The sequence below is a fragment of the Scyliorhinus torazame genome, chromosome 5, assembly GCF_047496885.1.
Source record: "Scyliorhinus torazame isolate Kashiwa2021f chromosome 5, sScyTor2.1, whole genome shotgun sequence".
Lineage (NCBI taxonomy): Eukaryota > Metazoa > Chordata > Chondrichthyes > Carcharhiniformes > Scyliorhinidae > Scyliorhinus > Scyliorhinus torazame.
Window position 1 is genome coordinate 191813238 of NC_092711.1, and position 20784 is coordinate 191834021.

A 20784-nucleotide genomic window follows, 5' to 3' on the forward strand; every position below is an offset into this window, starting at 1 on the left:
CGAAGTCCTGTCTTTTAACTTTCTGCCTAGCTCCCTGAACTCCTGCTGCAGGACCTCATCCCTTTTCCTGCCTATGTCAGTAGTACCAATATATACCACAACCTCTGCCTCCCTGTTTGCCCTCCCCCTTCAGGATGCCCGCTACCCGTTCAAAGACATCCTGGAACCTGGCACCGGCGAGGCAATGGTGTTGTCGATAGTGTGGAAGGAAGTAGCAGGTTACAGAGGGATATAGATAAGCTGCAGAGCTGGGCTGAGAGGTGGCAAATGGATTTAATGTAGAGAAGTGTGAGGTGATTCACTTTGGAAGGAATAACAGGAATGTGGAATATTTGGCGAATGGAAAAGTTCTTGAAAGTGTGGATGAGCAGAGGGATCTAGGTGTCCATGTACATAGATCCCTGAAAGTTGCCACCCAGGTTGATAGGGTGGTGAAGAAGGCCGATGGAGTGTTGGCCTTTATTGGTAGAGGGATTGAGTTCCGGAGTCAGGAGGTCATGTTGCAGCTGTACAGAACTCTGGTACAGCCGCATTTGGAGTATTGCGTACAGTTCTGGTCACCGCATTATAGGAAGGACGTGGAGGCTTTGGAGCGGGTGCAGAGGAGATTTACCAGGATGTTGCCTGGTATGGAGGGAAAATCTTATGAGGAAAGGCTGATGGACTCGAGGTTGTTTTCGTTGGAGAGAAGAAGGTTAAGAGGAGACTTAATAGAGGCATACAAAATGATTAGGGGGTTGGATAGGGTGGACAGTGAGAGCCTTCTCCCGCAGATGGAAATGGCTGGCACGAGGGGACATAACTTTAAACTGAGGGGTAATAGATATTAGGACAGAGGTCAGAGGTAGGTTCTTTACGCAAAGAGTAGTGAGGCCGTGGAATGCCCTACCTGCTACAGTAGTGAACTCGCCAACATTGAGGGCATTTAAAAGTTTATTGGATAAACATATGGATGATAATGGTATAGTGCAGGTTAGATGGCTTTTGTTTCGGTGCAACATCGTGGGCCGAAGGGCCTGTACTGCGCTGTATTGTTCTATGTTCTATGTTCTATACCATCCTGGAGTCTCTTTCATGCCCACAGAAGCACCTCTCTGTGCCCCTGACTATAGAGTCCCCTATGACTATTCCTCTTCTGCGCTTTGACCTTCCCTGCTGAATATCAGAGCCAGCCGTGGTACCACTGCTCTGGCTGCTGCTGTTTTCCCCTGATAGGCTATTCCCCCCAACAGTATCCAAAGAGGTATACCTGTTCGAGAGGGGGACAACCACAGGGGATTCCTGCACTGACTGCCTGCCCCTCCTGGTGGTCACCCATCTCTCTGCCTGCACCTTGGGTGTGACCACATTTATATAACTGCTATCTATGGCACTTTTCGCCACCTGCATGCTCCTAAGTGCATCCAATTGCTGCTCCAACTGAACCATGAGGTCTGTGAGGAGCCCCAGTTAGGTGCACTTTCTGCAGATGAAGCCATCCGGAATGCTGGAAGCCTCCTGGATCTGCCACATCTCACAGTCAGAGCACTGCACCCCACTAATTGGCATTACGTTAACTAATTAATAAATTAAATTTAAAAATAATTTTTTTTTAAAGTTACTGTTAAGTATATGTTTCCTTGCACTAGATTTCTACTATAAATGTAAATGCTGAATACAGTACTCTCCGGTCTCTAAATTATGATGAATTAATTATTTATGTTTAATTAGTTTAATAATGATTAATTTTTAAATTTAATGCAGATATCTACAGCCAGGTCACAGCTTTCCTGTGACGTCACTTTTCAGTTTGTTTTTTTCCCCAGCCAGTACACTCAGAATATCAATAAGGTAAGTATAGTCATTAAACTCTCTGGCTCTCTCCCTCTCCCGGAAATGAAAGCCACTGGAACCTGGGGATAAGTTTAATCACCTCCCTGATTCCCGAGCTGCACTCCGGCTCCCTCTGTCTCTCTCCCCCTCCCGGACACTGAATACATGGTCCACAGATTCAACGTCAACATATGTTGTCTAACATGGTAATGATCCAGATACTCCGCAGTTTCCCGGTGTGTGCTGGAATATAATAATTATCCTTATTGTCACAAGTAGGCTTACATTAACACTGCAATGAAGTTACTGTGAAAAGCCCTCGTCGCCACATTCCAACACCTGTTCGAGTACACAGAGAAATGTCCAAATTACCTAACAGCACGTGTTTCGGATCATGTGGGAGGAAATCCACGCAAATACGGGGAGAACGTGCAGACTCTGTACAGACAGTGACCCAAGCCGGGAATCGACGCTGGGACCCTGGAGCTGTGACGCAACCGTGCCATAAGACCATAAGACATAGAAGCAGAATTAGGCCACTCGGCCCATCGAGCCAGCTCTGCCATTCAATCATCTATCTATCTCTGTCTTAAAGACACTCAAGTGATATGGCCTCCACAGCTTCTGCAGTAAAGAGTTCCACAGATTCACCATCCTCTGGCTGAAGAGATTCTTCCTCATCCCTGTTTTAGAGGAACGTCCCTTTAGTCTGAGATGGTGTCCTCTGCTTCTAGTTTTTCCTACAAGTGGAAACATCCTCTCCATGTCCACTCTATCCAGGATTCCTGTAAGAATCGCAATCACCCGTAAAGCTAGTATAATAGTCACACAGAGTTTTCTCCATAACAGAACAAATATGGCACATCATTTGCGAGGCCACAAGATTCAGATGTGACAGTTTAAACGTCACATTACATATTCAAGAATTGTAATTGAAGGAATGGAGGAAGGAATGAAATAACGCCTCAGTTTGGAAGGTCTGGAGGAAGAGAGGGAGCGAGGGAAAGAGTGAGAGAAATGCGCATCTATGGGCAGGATTCTCCGCCTGCCGACGCTGAAATTGTGAAATGTGATTGGGCGGAGAATAGCTTCTGGAGCTAAAATTGCGGCAGGCACCAATTTGACACCAAATCGTGATTCTCAGTCACCTCAAAAATGGTATCAATGCGTTTAATTCCGCACATACAGTAGACACCGTTTGCATATCATTAGCAGCACGGTAGCCTTGTGGATAGCACAAATGCTTCACAGCTCCAGGGTCCCAGGTTCGATTCCGGCTTGGGTCACTGTCTGTGCGGAGTCTGCACATCCTCCCCGTGTGTGCGTGGGTTTCCTCCGGGTGCTCCGGTTTCCTCCCACAGTCCAAAGATGTGCGGGTTAGGTGGATTGGCCATGCTAAATTGCCCATAGTGTCCAAAATTGCCCTTAGTGTAAGGTGGGGTTACTGGGTTATGGGGATAGGGTGGAGGTGTGGACCTTGGGTAGGGTGCTCTTTCCAAGAGCCGGTGCAGACTTGATGGGCCGAATGGCCTCCTTCTGCACTGTAAATTCTATGAAAGCTATCTATCTATGAAAGCCTGACCCGGTCCTCAGGACCCCTGCAATTCTCCATCTCCGATGGGCCAAGTTCCCGATGGAGTGCTTTTAAAAGTCGTGAATCGGGTGTGGCGGCTGCTGAGGGAGAGAGATGGGGTGTCCAACATCGCCATGGTTTGCTGACAGTTGTGCGGGTGGGGCTTTCAGCCAGGGTTGGGGGGAGTAGTGGGGGTCGGCCAGGAGGTGGGCTGTTGGGTCAGGGTGGAAGAGCATGGAACACCTTTGCAGCAACCGGCAAGGCAGCCATGCAGCTGCGCACACCGCTAACAGCCCACTTTGATCCTGGTGCCATGGGCCGTATAATTGTCCCCCTCAGGGCACACCCCTGGGTGCCCTCTGGCCCCAGACGACCCATCAGCTTTATGGGTGCTCCAGCACAACCAGTGCCATCTTTTTGGCTGGGATAAGTGTGTGTGGGGATTGTAATGTGTATGCGCAGCTGCAGCTTGTCAGCCTCCCGAGTGTCGATCACGGAACTGGCGAATCCCACACCATTTTTTCATTGGAATCGATGGTCCATGCGGCACTGGTGCTAGCCCCTCAATGGTAATGGAAATGGTCCAGATGCAGCGCCGGTTTTTCTGTCGTAAAAGTCCACGGATTCTATGTTGGCGTCAGCACCTAGTCTCAGAAACGGAGAATCCTGCCCCAGTCTTTGATTTTACTGCTGTACTAGTTTGAATTCCTACTGATTGTCATTGTTCTTTCACTTTGGAAGCAGCATCACTCCCAGAACCACATTGTTCCTCACACTTTAAGACCACAGTTTCCGTTATTTATGAAAATTGCAAAACATTAAAGTCAATGCTGGGTTAATCCGAACTCACTTTCTTTAGTTCCATTTCTGCCATTTTTTTTCCCATGTCGATATCCTGCGTCATAATTTTATAAAACAATTCTTAAAACAAAGCTGACTGTTTTGTGAAGCACGCAACTGCACCATCCATTCTGTCTGGCTCTCTGTGTCTCATTCAGATTTCAATGACATTAAGTAGGCAGGTAGGGGAGGCGGTGGCGCTGTAGTAGTAATCCAGAGACCCAAAATATCTGGGGGTCCAGGTCCGAATTCCAGCATGGCAGGGACTTCAATAAAATATCTGGAATTAAAAGCCTAATGATGACCGTTAAGCAATTGTTGATTGTTGTAAAAACCCATCTGGTTCACTAATCTCTTTAAAAGAAGGACATTTTCCATCCTTGCCTGGCAACTCTTGAAATAGCCGAGCAAACCATTCAGTTATATTGAACCACCACGAAGACGAACAAGGAATGAAACCGGACAGACCCCCCGGCATTGATGATAACGGCAAACCCAGCCCTGCCGACCCTGCAACGACCTCCTTACTAACATCTGGGGGCATGTGCCAAAATTTGGGAGAACTGTCTGTCTCACAGATTAGTCAAGCAACAGCCAGATATAGTCTTTTGTTTCTCATTTAGAGTACCTAATTCTTTTTTTCCAAATTAAGGGACAATTGAGCATGGCCAATTCACCTACGCTGCATATCTATTTGGGTTGTGGGGGTGAGACCTACACAGACATGGGGAGAACGTGCAAACTCCACATGTTGAGTGACTTGGGGCCAAGATCGAACTCGTGTCCTCAGCGCCATGAGGCAACAGTGCCTCACTGCACTACCGTGCTGCCCTGACATAGTCATACTCACAGAATCAGATCTTCCAGACAATGTCCCAGATACCAGTATCATAATTCCTGGGTGTGTCCTTTCTCACCGACAGGACTGACCCAGCAGAGGCGGCAACACAGTGGTATCAGTCGGGAGGGAGTTACCCTGGGAGTCCTCAGCATTGACTCTGTACCCCAGGAAGTCTCATGGCTTCAGGTTAAACATGGGCAAGGAAACAACATACGAGTCACAATCAGCCGATGAATCAGCACTCCTCCATGTTAACACTAGTTAGAGGAAACAGAGGATGCCAAGGGTGCAACTCTGGTTGGGGAACTTCAATATCCATCACCAAGCATGGCTCGGTAGTACCACCACAAACAGAGCTGGTCAGGTCACAAAAGACATAGCTTCTAGACTGGGACTGCAGCAGTTGGTGAGGAAATCAACAAAAGGAGAAAACATACTTGACCTCATCCTTACAACCTGCCTGCTGCAGATGCAACTGTCCATCGGTAGATGTGAGCATCACACAATCGGTGTGGAGGCAAAGTCCCGTCTTCACATTGAGGATACCCTCCATCGTATTGTGTGGCACTACCACCCTGCTAAATTGGATAGATTTCGAACAAATCTAACAACACAAGACTCGGCATTCATGAGGTGCCGTGCGCCATTAGCAACAGCAGAATTGTATTCAATCATAATCTGCAACCTCATGGCCTGGCATATCCCCCACTCTACCATTACCACCAACCCAGGGGATCAACCCTGGTTCAATGAAAAGTTCAGGAGAGTATGCCAGGAGCAACACCAGGAATACTGAAAAATTAGGTGTCAGCTTCATGAAGCTACAACACTGGACTACTTGTGTGCAAAACAGCAAAAGCAGCAAGTAATGGACAGAGTTAAATGATTCCACAACCAAAACATCCGATCTAAATTCCGCAGTCCTGTCACATCAAGCCGTGACTGGTGGTGGACAATTAAACAACTCAATGGAGGAGGAGGCTCCAAACATATCCCCAGCTTTAATGTTGGAGGGGCTCAACACATATGTGCAGAAGACAAGGCATTCGCAACAATCTGTAGCCAGAAGTGCCTCGTGGATGATCCACATTGGTCTCCTCCGGAAGTCCCCAGCATCACAGATGTCAGTCTTCAGACAATATGGTTCACTCCATGTGATATCAAGAAATGGTTGAAGGGACTGGATACTGCACAGGCAATGGGCCCTGGAAATATTGCGGCAATAGTACTGAAGACTCGTGCTCCAGAACTTGCCACACTCCTAGCGAAGCTGTTCCAGTACAGCTACAACACTGGCATCTGTCTGGCAAATTGCCCACTTGTGTCCTGTACACAAGAAACAGGACAAATACAACCCAGCCATACCAGTCTACTTTCCATCATCATCAAAGTGATGGAAGGAATCATCAACAGTGCTCTCAAGTGGCACTTACTCAGCAATAACTTGCTGCTGGACACGCAGTTTGGGTTCCACCAGTGTCACTCAATTCCTGACCTCATTGCGGCCTTGGCTCTAACATGGATAAAAGAGCTGAATGTCAGTAGTGAGGTGAGAGTGACTGCCTTTGACATCAAGGCAGCCTTTGACCAAGTATGGCATCAAGGAGAACTAGCTAAACTGGAATCAATGGGAATCAAGGGAAAAGCTCTCCGGTGATTGTAGTCATACCTGGCACAAAGTAAAATGGTTGTGGTGGTTGGACACAGCTCCAGGACATCACTGCATAAGTTCCTCAGGGTAGTGTCCTTGGCCCAATCATTCGAGCTGCTTCATCAATCACCTCCCTTCCATCATAAGGTCGGAGGTGGACGTTCACAGATGACTGCACAATGTTCAGCACCATTCCTTTTTTTTTAACAGTTTGATTGAGGTACTTTAGGCAGAAAGAAAAAATGACATTATACAGTAAAAACAAAAAAAGAAGTCAAGACACAAATTACACATGAAACATAATGCAAACCATGGCTCTGTTCATGCACGGACCTGCCTCAATATCCCCCTACTCTATTTACCACCCCCCCCCCCTCCACTGACGCTTACTCTTCTGCAAAGAAGTCAATAAATGGCTGCCACCTTCGGGCGAACCCTAGTAGCGAACCTCTCAAGGCGAACTTGACTTTCTCTAGGCCAAGAAAGCTCGCCATGTCCGATAGCCATACCTCGGGGGCTTTGAGTCGTCGGGCTACCAGGGAAGCAAAGGCCACAACATCGGCCTCCCTTTCTTCCTGGACTCCCGGGTCCTCCAAAACCCCAAAGAGTGCTACCTCCGGGCTCATTACCACCCCAGTTTTCAACACCCAGGACATGACATCTGCGAATCCCTGCCAATATCCCCTGAGTTTAGGGTACGACCCGAACATGTGTACATGGTTAGCCGGCCCTCCGGCGCATCTAGCACACTTGTCCTCCAGCCCGAAGAATCTGCTCATCCGGGCCACTGTCATGTGGGCCCTGTGCACGACCTTAAACTGGATCAGGCTGAGCCTGTCGCATGTTGCGGTCACGTTTACTCTGCTCAGGGCTTCTGCCCAAACATCATCCTCCAGCTCCCCCCCCCCCCCCCCCCCCGCCCCCACCGAGCTTCGCTTCCCACTTAAGCTTCAGGTCCTCGGTCTGCGTATCCTCAGCTATCATTAGCTCCTTGGAGACGTCTGAAACTCTACCCTCTCCCATCTCTCCCCTAGAAACTACCCTGTCCTGCCTCCCCTTCGGCGGGAGACATGGGAAGGACGGCACCAGTCTGCGTACAAAATCCCTCACCTACAAGTATCTAAAGTCGTTCCCTCTCGTCAGCCCAAACATCTCCTCCAGCACCCTATGCTCGGAAAGCTCCCTTCCAGGATCAGATCCCCCATCCTCATAATCCCCACCCTCCTCCACAGTCGATACCCCCCCACCCGCCCCGTCCATGTTCCCCAGGGCATATCGGTGGTTGCCGCATATTGGAGTCCACACTGATGCTCTCCTCCACACATGCCTCCTCCACTGGCCCCAGATCCGAAGAGCCGCCACCACTATTGGGCTGGTGGAGTACCGTGCCGGCGAAAGTGCCAGAGGCACTGTGACCAGGGCTGCTAAGCCAGTGCCCCTGCATGAAGCAGCCTCCACCCGCTCCCAAACTGACCCCGCACTCACCATCCATTTCCTTATAATTGCTATGTTGGCCGCCCAGTAATAGTTGCTGAAGTTCGGCAACGCCAGCCCCCCTTCTCCTCTGTTCCTTTCAAGCATCACCCTCTTCACCCGCGGGGACTTCCCTGCCCATACAAATCCCACAATAATTTTATTCAGCCTCTTAAAGAAGGACCGCGGGATAAAGATGGGGATAGACTGCAAAACAAACAAGAACCGCAGGAGTCTGCATCCTCCCCGCCAATGACAGCAGGAGCGCATCCCACCTCCGGACCTCCTCCCTCACTCGTTCCACCAGTCGGGACAGGTTGAGCTTATGCAACCTGCCCCAGTCCCATGCCACCTGAATCCCCAAATATCGGAAACTTTCCCCCCACTAGCCTGAAAGGCAACCCCTTCAGCCTACTCTCCTGCCCCCTCGCCTGAATTACAAACAACTAGCTCTTAGCCATGTTCAGTTTGTATCCGGAGAACCGGCCAAATTCCCTCAGGGTTGTCATAATACCGTCCATCCCCACCATTGGTTCCGATACATATAACAGCAGATCATCCGCGTACAACGAGATTCTATGTTCCACTGTAGCCACTTAAAATGGCCAACTCCCGATTCAAAATGGCGAACGGCAAAGGCTGATGGGAAAGTCAGCCAACAAGACACAAATGAGCAGCTGCAGGTTGGCTGTGTATTTACCTCTGGAAAGGCCAGACAAGATCGATACCAGTAACCATCAGCATAACAAAACACCAGCCATCTGTGTACTAATGAGCAATCCCCGGTAACAATAAGCAACATTTAGACACACAAAGCAAAACCAGACTCTTCGGCACCAGCAGAAGCCTACACAAAAGGAGGTGAACGACCACCTCAAGGCCGCCCATCGATCAGGGAACCGCTCCAGCATTGGAGAAAATCGAACCAAGCGATTGGGACAAAGTCCAATCACTTGGGACCAGGTACAGGGTCTGCCCCGAAAGGTGGGAAGCCCCTGGGGACTATAAGAATTGAGCCCCAAGTTCAAGTCGCTCTCTTCTCCACCGCTTCTCCAGCTCTTCACTCTTCAGCAGCTGGTCAAAACTGTAAGTCTTAATTCAACGCTCGCTACGAGGTAGGCGCTCCTAGCTACCAATCTGTACCAACTTCGAATCCCGCAGGCTCAGAACCCGAACGAAAGGCCATTTGTTTCCCTGACCTGGTGGGCCAGTTCCAAGCTAAGTATAGGCCTGTTAGTTGTAGAAGTAGCTTAAACGTAGAATTTGTGCATGATTAGTGATTACTGTGTATAATAAATGTGCTTTGATTTAAATCTTACTAATCGGTGTATTGGATTATTGATCATTACTCAGACTTGAACCATGTGGCGGTATCAGAAAGATACCTGGCGACTCGAGAGCAAAGGTAATAAAACAGAGCAATTGAACTAAGGAGAAAATTAGCAACACCACTCCCCAAGGACCAGCCCTTGCCAGCCCCTAGAAGCTCTCAGTGCAATTGCCAGCGGCTCTATGGCCAGCACAAACAGAAGTGGGGAGAGAGGGCAGCCCTGTCTTGTCCCACGGTGCAGTCTAAAGTAGTCCGATGTCATCCTGTTCGTCCTTACACTCGCCTCCGGGGCCTGAGTTCAGCACCATTCCTGACTCCTCAGATAATGAATCAGTCCATGTCCAAATGCAGCAAGACCTGGACAATATCCAGGCTTGGGCTGACAAGTGGCAAGTTACATCCACGCCACACAAGTGCCAGGCAATGACCATCTCCTGCATGAGAGGATCTAACTATTGTCCCTTGACATTCACTGGAATTACCATCATTGAATCCCCCACAATCAAAATCCTGGGGGTAACCATTAATCAGAAACTGAACTGGACGAACCACATTAATACTGTGGCTACCAGGGCAGATCAAAGATTAGGAATCATACGTTGAGTAACTCACCTCCTGGCCCCCCACAGCATGCCCACCACCTACAAGGTACAAGTCAGGTGTGCAATGAAATACTCTCCACTTGCCTGGATGAGTGCAGCTTCAACAACACTCAAGAAGCTCAACACCATCCAGGACAAAGCAGCCCGCTTGATTGACCCCCCTTCTACAAACATTCAAACCCTCCGCCACCGATGGACAGTGCAGCTTTGCGTAAATAGCAACATAGGAATTAGAAGCAGAAGTAGGCAATTCAGCTCCTTCGAGCCTGCTCCACCATTCAATCAGATCATGGCTGATTTGGCAGGTCGGATCAAGGATAACCCGAAAGCTTTCTATAGATATGTCAGGAATAAAAGAATGACTAGGGTAAGAGTAGAATGGCCAAAACGAGCAACACAGTCAAGGACAGTAGTGGGAAGTTGTGCGTGGAGTCTGAGGAGTTAGGAAAGGTGCTAAATGAATATTTTTCGTTAGTATTCACACAGGAAAAAGACAATGTTGTTCAGGAGAATACTGAGATTCAGGCTACTAGGCTAGAAGGGCTTGAGGTTCATAAGCAGGAGGTGTTAGCAATTCTGGAAAGTGTGAAAATTGATAAGTTCCCTGGGCCGGATGGGATTTATCGTGGGATTCTCTGGGAAGCTAGGGAGGAGATTGCTGAGCCTTTGGCTTTGATCTTTAAGTCATCTTTGTCTACAGGAATAGTGCCAGAAGACTGGAGAATAGCAAATGTTGTCCCCTTGTTCATGAAGGGGAGTAATGACAACCCTGGTAACTATAGACCACTTCTGTTGTGGGCAAAGTCTTGGAAAGGTTTATAAGAGATAGGATGTATAATCATCTGGATAGGAATAATTTGATTAGAGATAGTCAACACGGTTTTGTGAAGGATAGGTCGTGCCTCACAAACCTTATTGAGTTCTTTGAGAAAGTGACCAAACATGTGGATGATGGTAAAGCAGTTGATGTGATGTATATGGATTTCAGTAAAGCATTTGATAAGGTTCCCCACGGTAGGGTACTGCAGAAAATACGGAGGCATGGGATTCAGGGTGATTTAGCAGTTTGGATCAGAAATTGGCGAACTGTAAGAAGACAAAGGGTGGTGGTTGATGGGAAATGTTCAGTCTGGAGTCCAGTTACTAGTGGTGTACCACTAGGATCTGTTTTGGGGCCACTGCTGTTTGTCATTTTTATAAAGGCGTAGAAGGAGGGCGTAGAAGGACGAGTGAGTAAATTTGCAGATGACACTAAAGTCGGTGGAGTTGTGGGCAGTGCAGAAGGATGTTACAAGTTACAGAGGGACATAGATAAGCTGCACGCTAGGCTGAGAGGTGGCAAATGGAGTTTAATGCAGAAAAGTGTGAGGTGATTCATTTTGGAAGGAATAACAGGAAGACAGAGTACTGGGCTAATGGTAAGATTCTTGGTCGTGTGGATGAGCAGAGAGATCTCGGTGTCCATGTACATAGATCCCTGAAAGTTGCCACTCAGGTTGAGAGGGTTGTTCAGAAGGTGTGTTAGCTTTTATTGGTAGAGGGATTGAGTTTCGGAGCCATGAGGTCATGTTGCAGCTGTACAAAACTCTGGCGCGGCCGCATTTGGAGTATTGCGTGCAATTCTGGTCACCGCATTATAGGAAGGATGTGGAAGCATTGGAAAGGGTGCAGAGGAGATTTACCAGAATGTTGCCTCGTATGGAGGGAAGATCTTATGAGAAAGGCTGAGGGACTTGAGGCTGTTTTCGTTAGAGAGAAGAAGGTTAAGAGGTGACTTAATTGAGGCATACAAGATGATCAGAGGATTAGATAGGGTGGACAGTGAGAGCCTTTTTCCTCGGACAGTGATGTCCAGCATGAGGGGACATAGCTTTAAATTGAGGGGAGATAGATATAGGACAGATGTCAGAAGTAGGTTCTTTACTCAGAGAGTAGTAAGGGCGTGGAATGCCCTGCCTGCAACAGTAGTGGACTCGCCAACATTAAGGGCATTTAAATGGTCATTGGATAAACATATGAACGATAAGGGAATAGTGTAGATGGGCTTTAGAGTGATTTCACAGGTTGGCGCAACATCGAGGGCCGAAGGGCCTGTACTGCGCTGTAATGTTCTATGCGTTTGAGCAGACATGATGATATTGTTCTCTCAGGGCTTCAGAGAGCAGTTAAGAGTCAAGTTGGATTCACGGGTCAGTCACACTAGGTAAAGATGGTGGATTTCATCCCTGGAAATACATTAGTGAACAAGCTGATTTTTTACGTCAGACGATGATCGTTCACGATCACCGTTACTGAAACTAATTTTAAATCTCAGATTTTATTAATTTAACATTTACCAACTGCAATGTTGGAGTTGAATCAATGTCCGTAGAGGAGTAAAGTGGGCCTCTGACTAATTAGTCGAGTGACATTCCCACTACCACACTGTTTCTTCTATCGGAGGTGAAATTGCAAGACATTTTTCGTCAGTATTCACTCAGGAAAAAGATAATGTTGTGGAGGAGAATGCTGAGCCCCAGGCTAATAGAATAGATGGCATTGAGGTACGTAGGGAAGAGGTGTTGGCAATTCTGGACAGGCTGAAAATAGATAAGTCCCCGGGACCTGATGGGATTTATCCTAGGATTCTCTGGGAGGCCAGGGAAGAGATTGCTGGACCTTTGGCTTTGATTTTTATGTCATCATTGGCTACAGGAATAGTGCCAGAGGACTGGAGGACAGCAAATGTGGTCCCTTTGTTCAAAAAGGGGAGCAGAGACAACCCCGGCAACTATAGACCGGTGAGCCTCACGTCTGTAGTGGGTAAAGTCTTGGAGGGGATTATAAGAGACAAGATTTATAATCATCTAGATAGGAATAATATGATCAGGGACAGTCAGCATGGCTTTGTGAAGGGTAGGTCATGCCTCACAAACCTTATTGAGTTCTTTGAGAAGGTGACTGATCAGGTAGACGAGGGTAGAGCAGTTGATGTGGTGTATATGGATTTCAGCAAAGCGTTTGATAAGGTTCCCCACGGTAGGCTATTGCAAAAAATACGGAGGCTGGGGATTGAGGGTGATTTAGAGATGTGGATCAGAAATTGGCTAGCTGAAAGAAGACAGAGAGCGGTGGTTGATGGGAAATGTTCAGAATGGAGTACAGTCACAAGTGGAGTACCACAAGGATCTGTTCTGGGGCCGTTGCTGTTTGTCATTTTTATCAATGACCTAGAGGAAGGCGCAGAAGGGTGGGTGAGTAAATTTGCAGACGATACTAAAATCGGTGGTGTTGTCGATAGTGTGGAAGGATGTAGCAGGTTACAGAGGGATATAGATAAGCTGCAGAGCTGGGCGGAGAGGTGGCAAATGGAGTTTAATGTAGAGAAGTGTGAGGTGATTCACTTTGGAAGGAATAACAGGAATGCGGAATATTTGGCTAATGGTAAAGTTCTTGAAAGTGTGGATGAGCAGAGGGATCTAGGTGTCCATGTACATAGATCCCTGAAAGTTGCCACCCAGGTTGATAGGGTTGTGAAGAAGGCCTATGGAGTGTTGGCCTTTATTGGTAGAGGGATTGAGTTCCGGAGTCGGGAGGTCATGTTGCAGCTGTACAGAACTCTGGTACGGCCGCATTTGGAGTATTGCGTACAGTTCTGGTCACCGCATTATAGGAAGGACGTGGAGGCTTTGGAGCGGGTGCAGAGGAGATTTACCAGGATGTTGCCTGGTATGGAGGGAAAATCTTATGAGGAAAGGCTGATGGACTTGAGGTTGTTTTCGTTGGAGAGAAGAAGGTTAAGAGGAGACTTAATAGAGGCATACAAAATGATCAGGGGGTTGGATAGGGTGGACAGTGAGAGCCTTCTCCCGCGGATGGATATGGCTGGCACGAGGGGACATAACTTTAAACTGAGGGGTAATAGATATAGGACAGAGGTCAGAGGTAGGTTCTTTACGCAAAGAGTAGTGAGGCCGTGGAATGCCCTACCTGCTACAGTAGTGAACTCGCCAACATTGAGGGCATTTAAAAGTTTATTGGATAAACATATGGATGATAATGGCATAGTGTAGGTTAGATGGCTTTTGTTTCGGTGCAACATCGTGGGCCGAAGGGCCTGTACTGCGCTGTATTGTTCTATGTTCTATTGTGAAAATGACTGCAACACAAACGTAACGCATTGGCTGTAACCTGCTGTAGGATTCCTCATGAAATGTAATGGTGTGCATGTTCAATTATCTTAATGATTTATCTTAATAATTTGCTGCTGAGAATGAGCATTATTTAAAGCTGTTTTTAATATTTTAAACGGTTTGCTAAGTCCTCAACGCTGGAAGCAGGTATCAGTATTCGTAAAAAGAAGCCTTTGGGCTTCATATTTCCCATCAAAGCTTTGTTCTCGTGTCTATTATGATTTTAATTAGTTTACTTTACTTTTCGATTCCCTCAACTCGAATTAGATAATTAGGTCATTAGAAAGGAAGCTGGAATGTAACATGTGGCGCCAGCAGTTTTTTCTATGAATTATCTTCACACTTCTTTCCGTTCAGGCATGTGTTTTGACACGAGTCAGTTTGAGATGCGAAACTGCCGTTAGAGCCGGAAGTGCACCTGGATCGCACTGAGGTACCTCTGGCCGCAACTGTCACTCCCAGGTCAGAGCAGCAGCGAGAACCCCGCCTCCTGAATTGGGTTCAACGTAACCTCAGCGGCTAAACTTTGGGTGAGATTGCAGCTGCTTTGTAGAATCTCAATCGGTGGTGGGACAGTTCATTTCGGATATCTGATTATTCAAGGGGAGGAGTCCCTGGAATTAACTGATTTTACAAGATGGTCTTCAGTGTGATGTTTGCTGTGTCCTTGATGTTTAACCATGGAGATCACCATATTAAACGTTTCACTGCTCGACAATTTGTACAGTGGACTGATTGGCAACCAAACAAAATATTATAATTAGCTCAGACGTGCTTTATTTGAATGTGGGACCTTTCAAAGTATTGATGTTTATTTTGGTTTGCTCATGTTACAGGGAAAAAATGACAACGGTGAATGTATTTTTCTCAAGGAATCTTCAACAGGGTAAAAGTGACATAGTGAGCATGTCATTCATTGGACGAATGATTTTACTGGTTAATTCCACAGAGAGAAATCAGGTACAAACATCGTTCTGATGAACAGGTGGTAACTGATAATTTAACAGAATTGTCCATACGGGAGACTGTTTCCTTATGTGTATCCTTTTATTTTCTATGCAATTGATCCGGGAGTCTAAAAATCCTGCATGGACTTAACACTAAAGGAAACAAATAACATTATTTACCACGTATTTGCTGCAACGGATCAATTTCTGCCACGTTCTGTATTCCGCTATGGTTTACCTTGGTGAGCTTCAGTCTGCTGTTTTTAAAAATAAAACAATCGTAATGTTCAACAGTGTTCACACATACTCCGACCTTTACCTCAACAATTTCCAAGCTGCGGCCATCTGATGCAGCAATGTACTACAGCGCGCTGACTCCCACAGTGAAGTGAACCTGTCAGACACTTGTACAATTACTAGGTGGGACTTTTGTGACATGAAGATCAGTTCTACATGCGACTGTGCAGTTTCACAGTAGGAAGAACATTACTGCATATACGTTGTGGTGGAAAGGTCATAAGACACATAATACAACGGTTCTGAAATATTTTAATTGCAAACAATACGAGAATCCTCATCGCATGAGGTGGCCTGCACACTGGATTGTTTTCAATATTTTTCCCTAGTTCACAAAAGAAAAATTAAATTCGAATTCCTCGTGCACCATATCTAGCGAAATACCAAAGTAAAAATCTCTTATTGTAAAGGAGCAGTTAACTTTATGTATATTTTTAATTGCTTATAACTTTTTGTTCAGTAAGGTGAGTTCGGGTGAGCAACGTTCAGATTAAATGAAAGGATTTCCAGGAATTAAAGAACTTCAGCTCAATCAAAGTCAGATTTTCTTGTTGGATGGCTGCTTCGATGGCCAGAGATTTTTCAGCATTGAGGTAGGCTGCATCTCCATGGGTATATGGTGACCTTCTGATCAATATGGGGTAAATTCAGAACATGCTTCCATAGAGGTCAGCTGCGTATGGAATATGGGGAGTCCCTGCTGGGTATGGGTAATCGTCTCCAGTTGAACGCGCTAATTGGCTGTTAAATCAAGGGTAAAGTTGGGGAAGTGATCCTACTCAAGCGGATTTTTTGCAGCTAAATCTGGTAAGACAATGGAACTAGTGCTGTCCCTGTGGCGTTGATAGTGTTAGGAAGTGCTGTTACGAACTGAGTTTCATAATTTTGATCCACAGACAGTTCCAAGTCAGGGTGATGAGTGACTTGGAAGGGGACTTGGAGGTAGTGGTGTTTCCATGCGTCTGCTATCTTGTTTCGACTTTTATATAACGAACAGAACATTAATAATTTTATTTTTGTTTAAAGAGAAACATTAACGAGATGTATGCCATGACGTGGGCCTTGAATTCTTCCCAGGTCCCCTGGAGTTGTTGTCCACTGCCTGTCAATCAGTGTTTGGGAAATATGTCGAACTTGACGTAGAACCTCTCTGCGTCACCCTCTCTGCGTTAAAATTTAGAGTAGCCAATTCATTTTTTCCAATGAAGGTGCAATTTAGCGAAGCCAATCCACCTACCCTGCACATCTTTGGGTGGTGGGGGCGAAACCCACGCAAACACGGGGAGAATGTGCAAACTCCACACGGATAGTGACCCAGAGCCGGGATTAAACCTGGGACCTCGGCGCCGTGAGGCATCAGGGCTAACCCACTGTGCCACCGTGCTGCCCTGCGTTAAAAGTATTTTAATCGCACCCTGTCACTAACCCCCTAGTCGTGGTGAAAATGTTAGAAGATAACTTATATCTTATATACATTCACTAAAGCTAAAACAGGCACAGCATTCAAAACTGCAGGTGGGATTTTCAAAATGTGCTAATTTCGAAATGTGCTAATAATTCCTAATTTGACTAGGTGACATTTCAAAAGATTGACTTTAAACTAAAAAAAAGTCGAAAGGTAAGAAATCAAACAATTCAGACTAATTGTTTCAGCAATATTAATAGGTCAGTGACCACATTGTCATTAAAACCTTCCCGTAATACCTGATTTTGATGGAATCATTAGCAGATTATTGTTCTGCTCCAGCAATAGTTCCAACATACAGATTTATTGAATTTGGACCATCATTAGTCCGTCAATACACTGGGCTGTATTTGAGGGCGCTGATTATTTTTGCATGATTTTGTTCCTTTACCAAATGATGGCCTTGACTCGCGTGACCCGGATATGATGATGTCAGACCAGAGCGATTTTATTTTTGCCATTGTAATCCAGGTTTACACTCTGCTATTGTCCCTGAAACATTACCGAACAATTCTGCCGCAATTCTGAATGGATTTCAGAAGCCGTCGATGTACAATATGCAAAAGAAATTAGGACCGATATTCGTGCTTAGCATTTCACTGAGTTTTATAGCATGTAAGTATATAAAGTATATACATAGGTTAACGAATAACGACAAATTCTGCAAGTTCCAATATATTGTGTCTTTCTAGATGGATACACATGTTTGTTCTGAAAATTATGAATTCAAGGGGCTGAAAAATATATGTTCAAGATTTTAAATTTCAATAAATTAGGGCAAAAAAGCAAATATGGAGATGTAAGGAGAAAATAGACAGATTAAATATTATAACAATGAGGCAGATCGAGTTTACTGTGGGCAAGTGTGAGAACATTTACTCTGAACTTCCAACATTTAACCTGGGAGTAAAGAAGGAGACTCAAGAGTTCAAGTACAGAATCATTCAGAGCGAATAGAGGACCATAAAATAGAATTAGACTGGTGAATTCTAGGCATTTTGGCTAAGATCAAGTGTAATATCTGCTGTGCCTTTTGGCTCAGATCTGGTATGTCTTTCTTGTGGGGACCATGAATTGGATTCAATTTGAATTTGAATTGTTTTTTGGAGCAGGCAAGGAGGGGTTCGCCCCTGTCCACACTCTGAGCCCTGGCTTTGCAGTTCAGAAAAAGTAATAGATGGCGCGTCCCTATCGCAAGGCAATGCAAATTGCTGAAAGTTAGGCTTCAGTTGTGTGAAGCTCTGGTTAGATGGTACCTGCCTGATTGCATTCAGTTCTGTGCGCCCTGTCTCAGGCAACAGATATTTGCTTCGGAATTAACACAGCACAAATTCGCCAGAACGGTACAGGTGATAGAATATTAAATTAGGAGTACAAGTTGTAGAAATTTGGGTTGTGTTGCATTGTCTATTAAATATTGGAATATCTGTTCGAGGTGCTTTGCTGTTAAAACCTTCGACAGGGTAGATGAAAAAAATACTTGCTATAACCAGAGAATCAAGGGCGAAGATGCACGATCTTAAAATTAGAACAAGGTCACATAGGAGGGAAATCTGGATTTCTTTCATGCAAAGGACGGTAAAAATAAAAGTTGGAAAAATCGGCCCAAAAACTTTCTGAGTCAGACATTCTGAACGTTAGGTTATTAAGAGGATGTACAGAACAAAGCCAGATCACTTAACCTACAGATCTGTGATCCTGCTAAGCAGGACAATCAATCCTCCCATGTATCTCAAGATCTGTTACCCATTGCGGAAACGTCTTTCCCAAATATAGTTTACCAACAATGTTGCTATCTAAATAAATCTAAAGGGACATAACTCAGTTTAATTGTTTCTAGAGATAGGGGGCACAACCTGTTCAAAGTTGCTGTGGGTGTAACCACATAATTCTGACCTTGCGAGAAAAATAAATGTATCGATGTGGAAACGGGGATTGTTCACGGGGCTTCTCGTGTGATCCAAGCAAGTGTGATATAACCCTGCCAGTGTAACAGGAACGCAACTTTCTGCTTTTCCGTTCATCTGCTTTGGAAATGAAGCCGAGTGCTTTGGTCATTCATAATCTCTTATTTTTCAGGTAACATCTGACCTCCTTTCTTCTTCAAAGATTCACTACATTGAAATTAGATGGCCAATTCCTGGCCGTCTTTGTACTTTTATCAATGTCTCGCATTATTTGTTCTGAATATTTTGACGATGTTCTTTAGCTAAGGATGATTATATCACCGCTTATTGAGCTAAAGAGGACAAACAGATTTAACCTGTCTCGGTTATGTTCGCTGTATATTAAAGCGTATTTGCTCATTTGAATTTTCCACACCATTTAGAATTAATATGAACTAATTACATTTGCAGTAGATCTGAAGAGTTGAAATTCATACAGCTATTCCTATATTTCTAAGATAGATGTTTGAACTAATTGGAATTGGTTACTTTGCTCCATTAGCTGTGACCGATGAAGAAGTTACGCAAACATTTCCGTCACAGAATCCGCGTGAACGGAAAACCATATTGATCCACTGCCACACCACCATTGTTTTCTCTGCGATTTACTGGTATGTTCAGCCTCCGAACCAGGAACCAAAGATGTTGATAATGGCGTCGAGAACCGGTGAAGAAAAAGGTCGATTCAGAGCCGTCAGTCGAAGTTTGGAGAAGAGCAGCTCCCTAACTATCTCGTCCTTGAGTCTGACAGACACCGCGACCTACTTCTGTGTGGTGTCTCCTACACAGTGTTGTATGGAGCGACAGAGTCCGTACAAAAACCTCGGTTGCGAAGAGAACCCCAATGTTTAGAGAATTAAGAATATATGAGTTGGGTTTGAACTTTGGCCTCGACAGAGTCCGCACAAAAACCTCGGTTGCGAAGAGCACCCCAATGTTTAGAATTAAGAATTTATGAGTTGGATTTGAACTTTGGCCTCCTTCTATGATTCTGTAAAGAGATTAATTTTAATTGATATAAATAGCAATCGGGAGGCTAGTGTATATATAGAACGCTGTCAATTTGTTTATGGATAATGTGTGTGCAGTTCAATTGGTAGGAGGTAACTGCACATGCTCCGGGATGTGCATTTGGACCTCAGTTTTTCATTGCATGGATACATGATCTAAACGAAGCAGCAACAAATTGCTGTCGAAAGGAAGTTGCGAGGTGCAGTAGATAGTTTATTGAAGACAATCACTTTCAACAACTCCTCTTCCCACGGCACCTCCAGGAGAACCACCGCTCATTTTGCTCCTGTCCAGCACCCAGAACAACAGTTCTTCCTCCTATAAACAGCGATTTACTGGAAATGGTATCAGTTGATTTTATTGTATTTCCGGGTCCTCACGCTCTCGCTTCGACATTGGGTGGAACAATTACCTACATTATTCCATTAGAATTTGTGTTTGGTAAGTTAGCATTGCTTTCGCACATCCGATGAGGCGGGTGACCAGCCATGGCGGGCTGTTACTTCTGAATCTGGACAGAATCTGTCCCAGAGATCGTGGCAAGGGGGAAGTTTGACTGAGTCGACCCTCAAGATACACTTTAAAGCAAATGGCCCATGGCGAGCTTTCCGAGTATAGAAATCATCCCTGGAACCGAACGGCAAACGTTTGCTCATTGAATTGCATGATGAGTGTAGACCGCTCATTTGAAAGAGCTTGATTATTAGCAGAATCTGGCAGAAAATTCATCAGTTTTGGTGGCCATTTTTTGCAACACCTCCATAAATGTGTCTTTGCAGCTAATTATTTCATTACATTCTCCAATGTTGTTTTAAAGAGTTGTC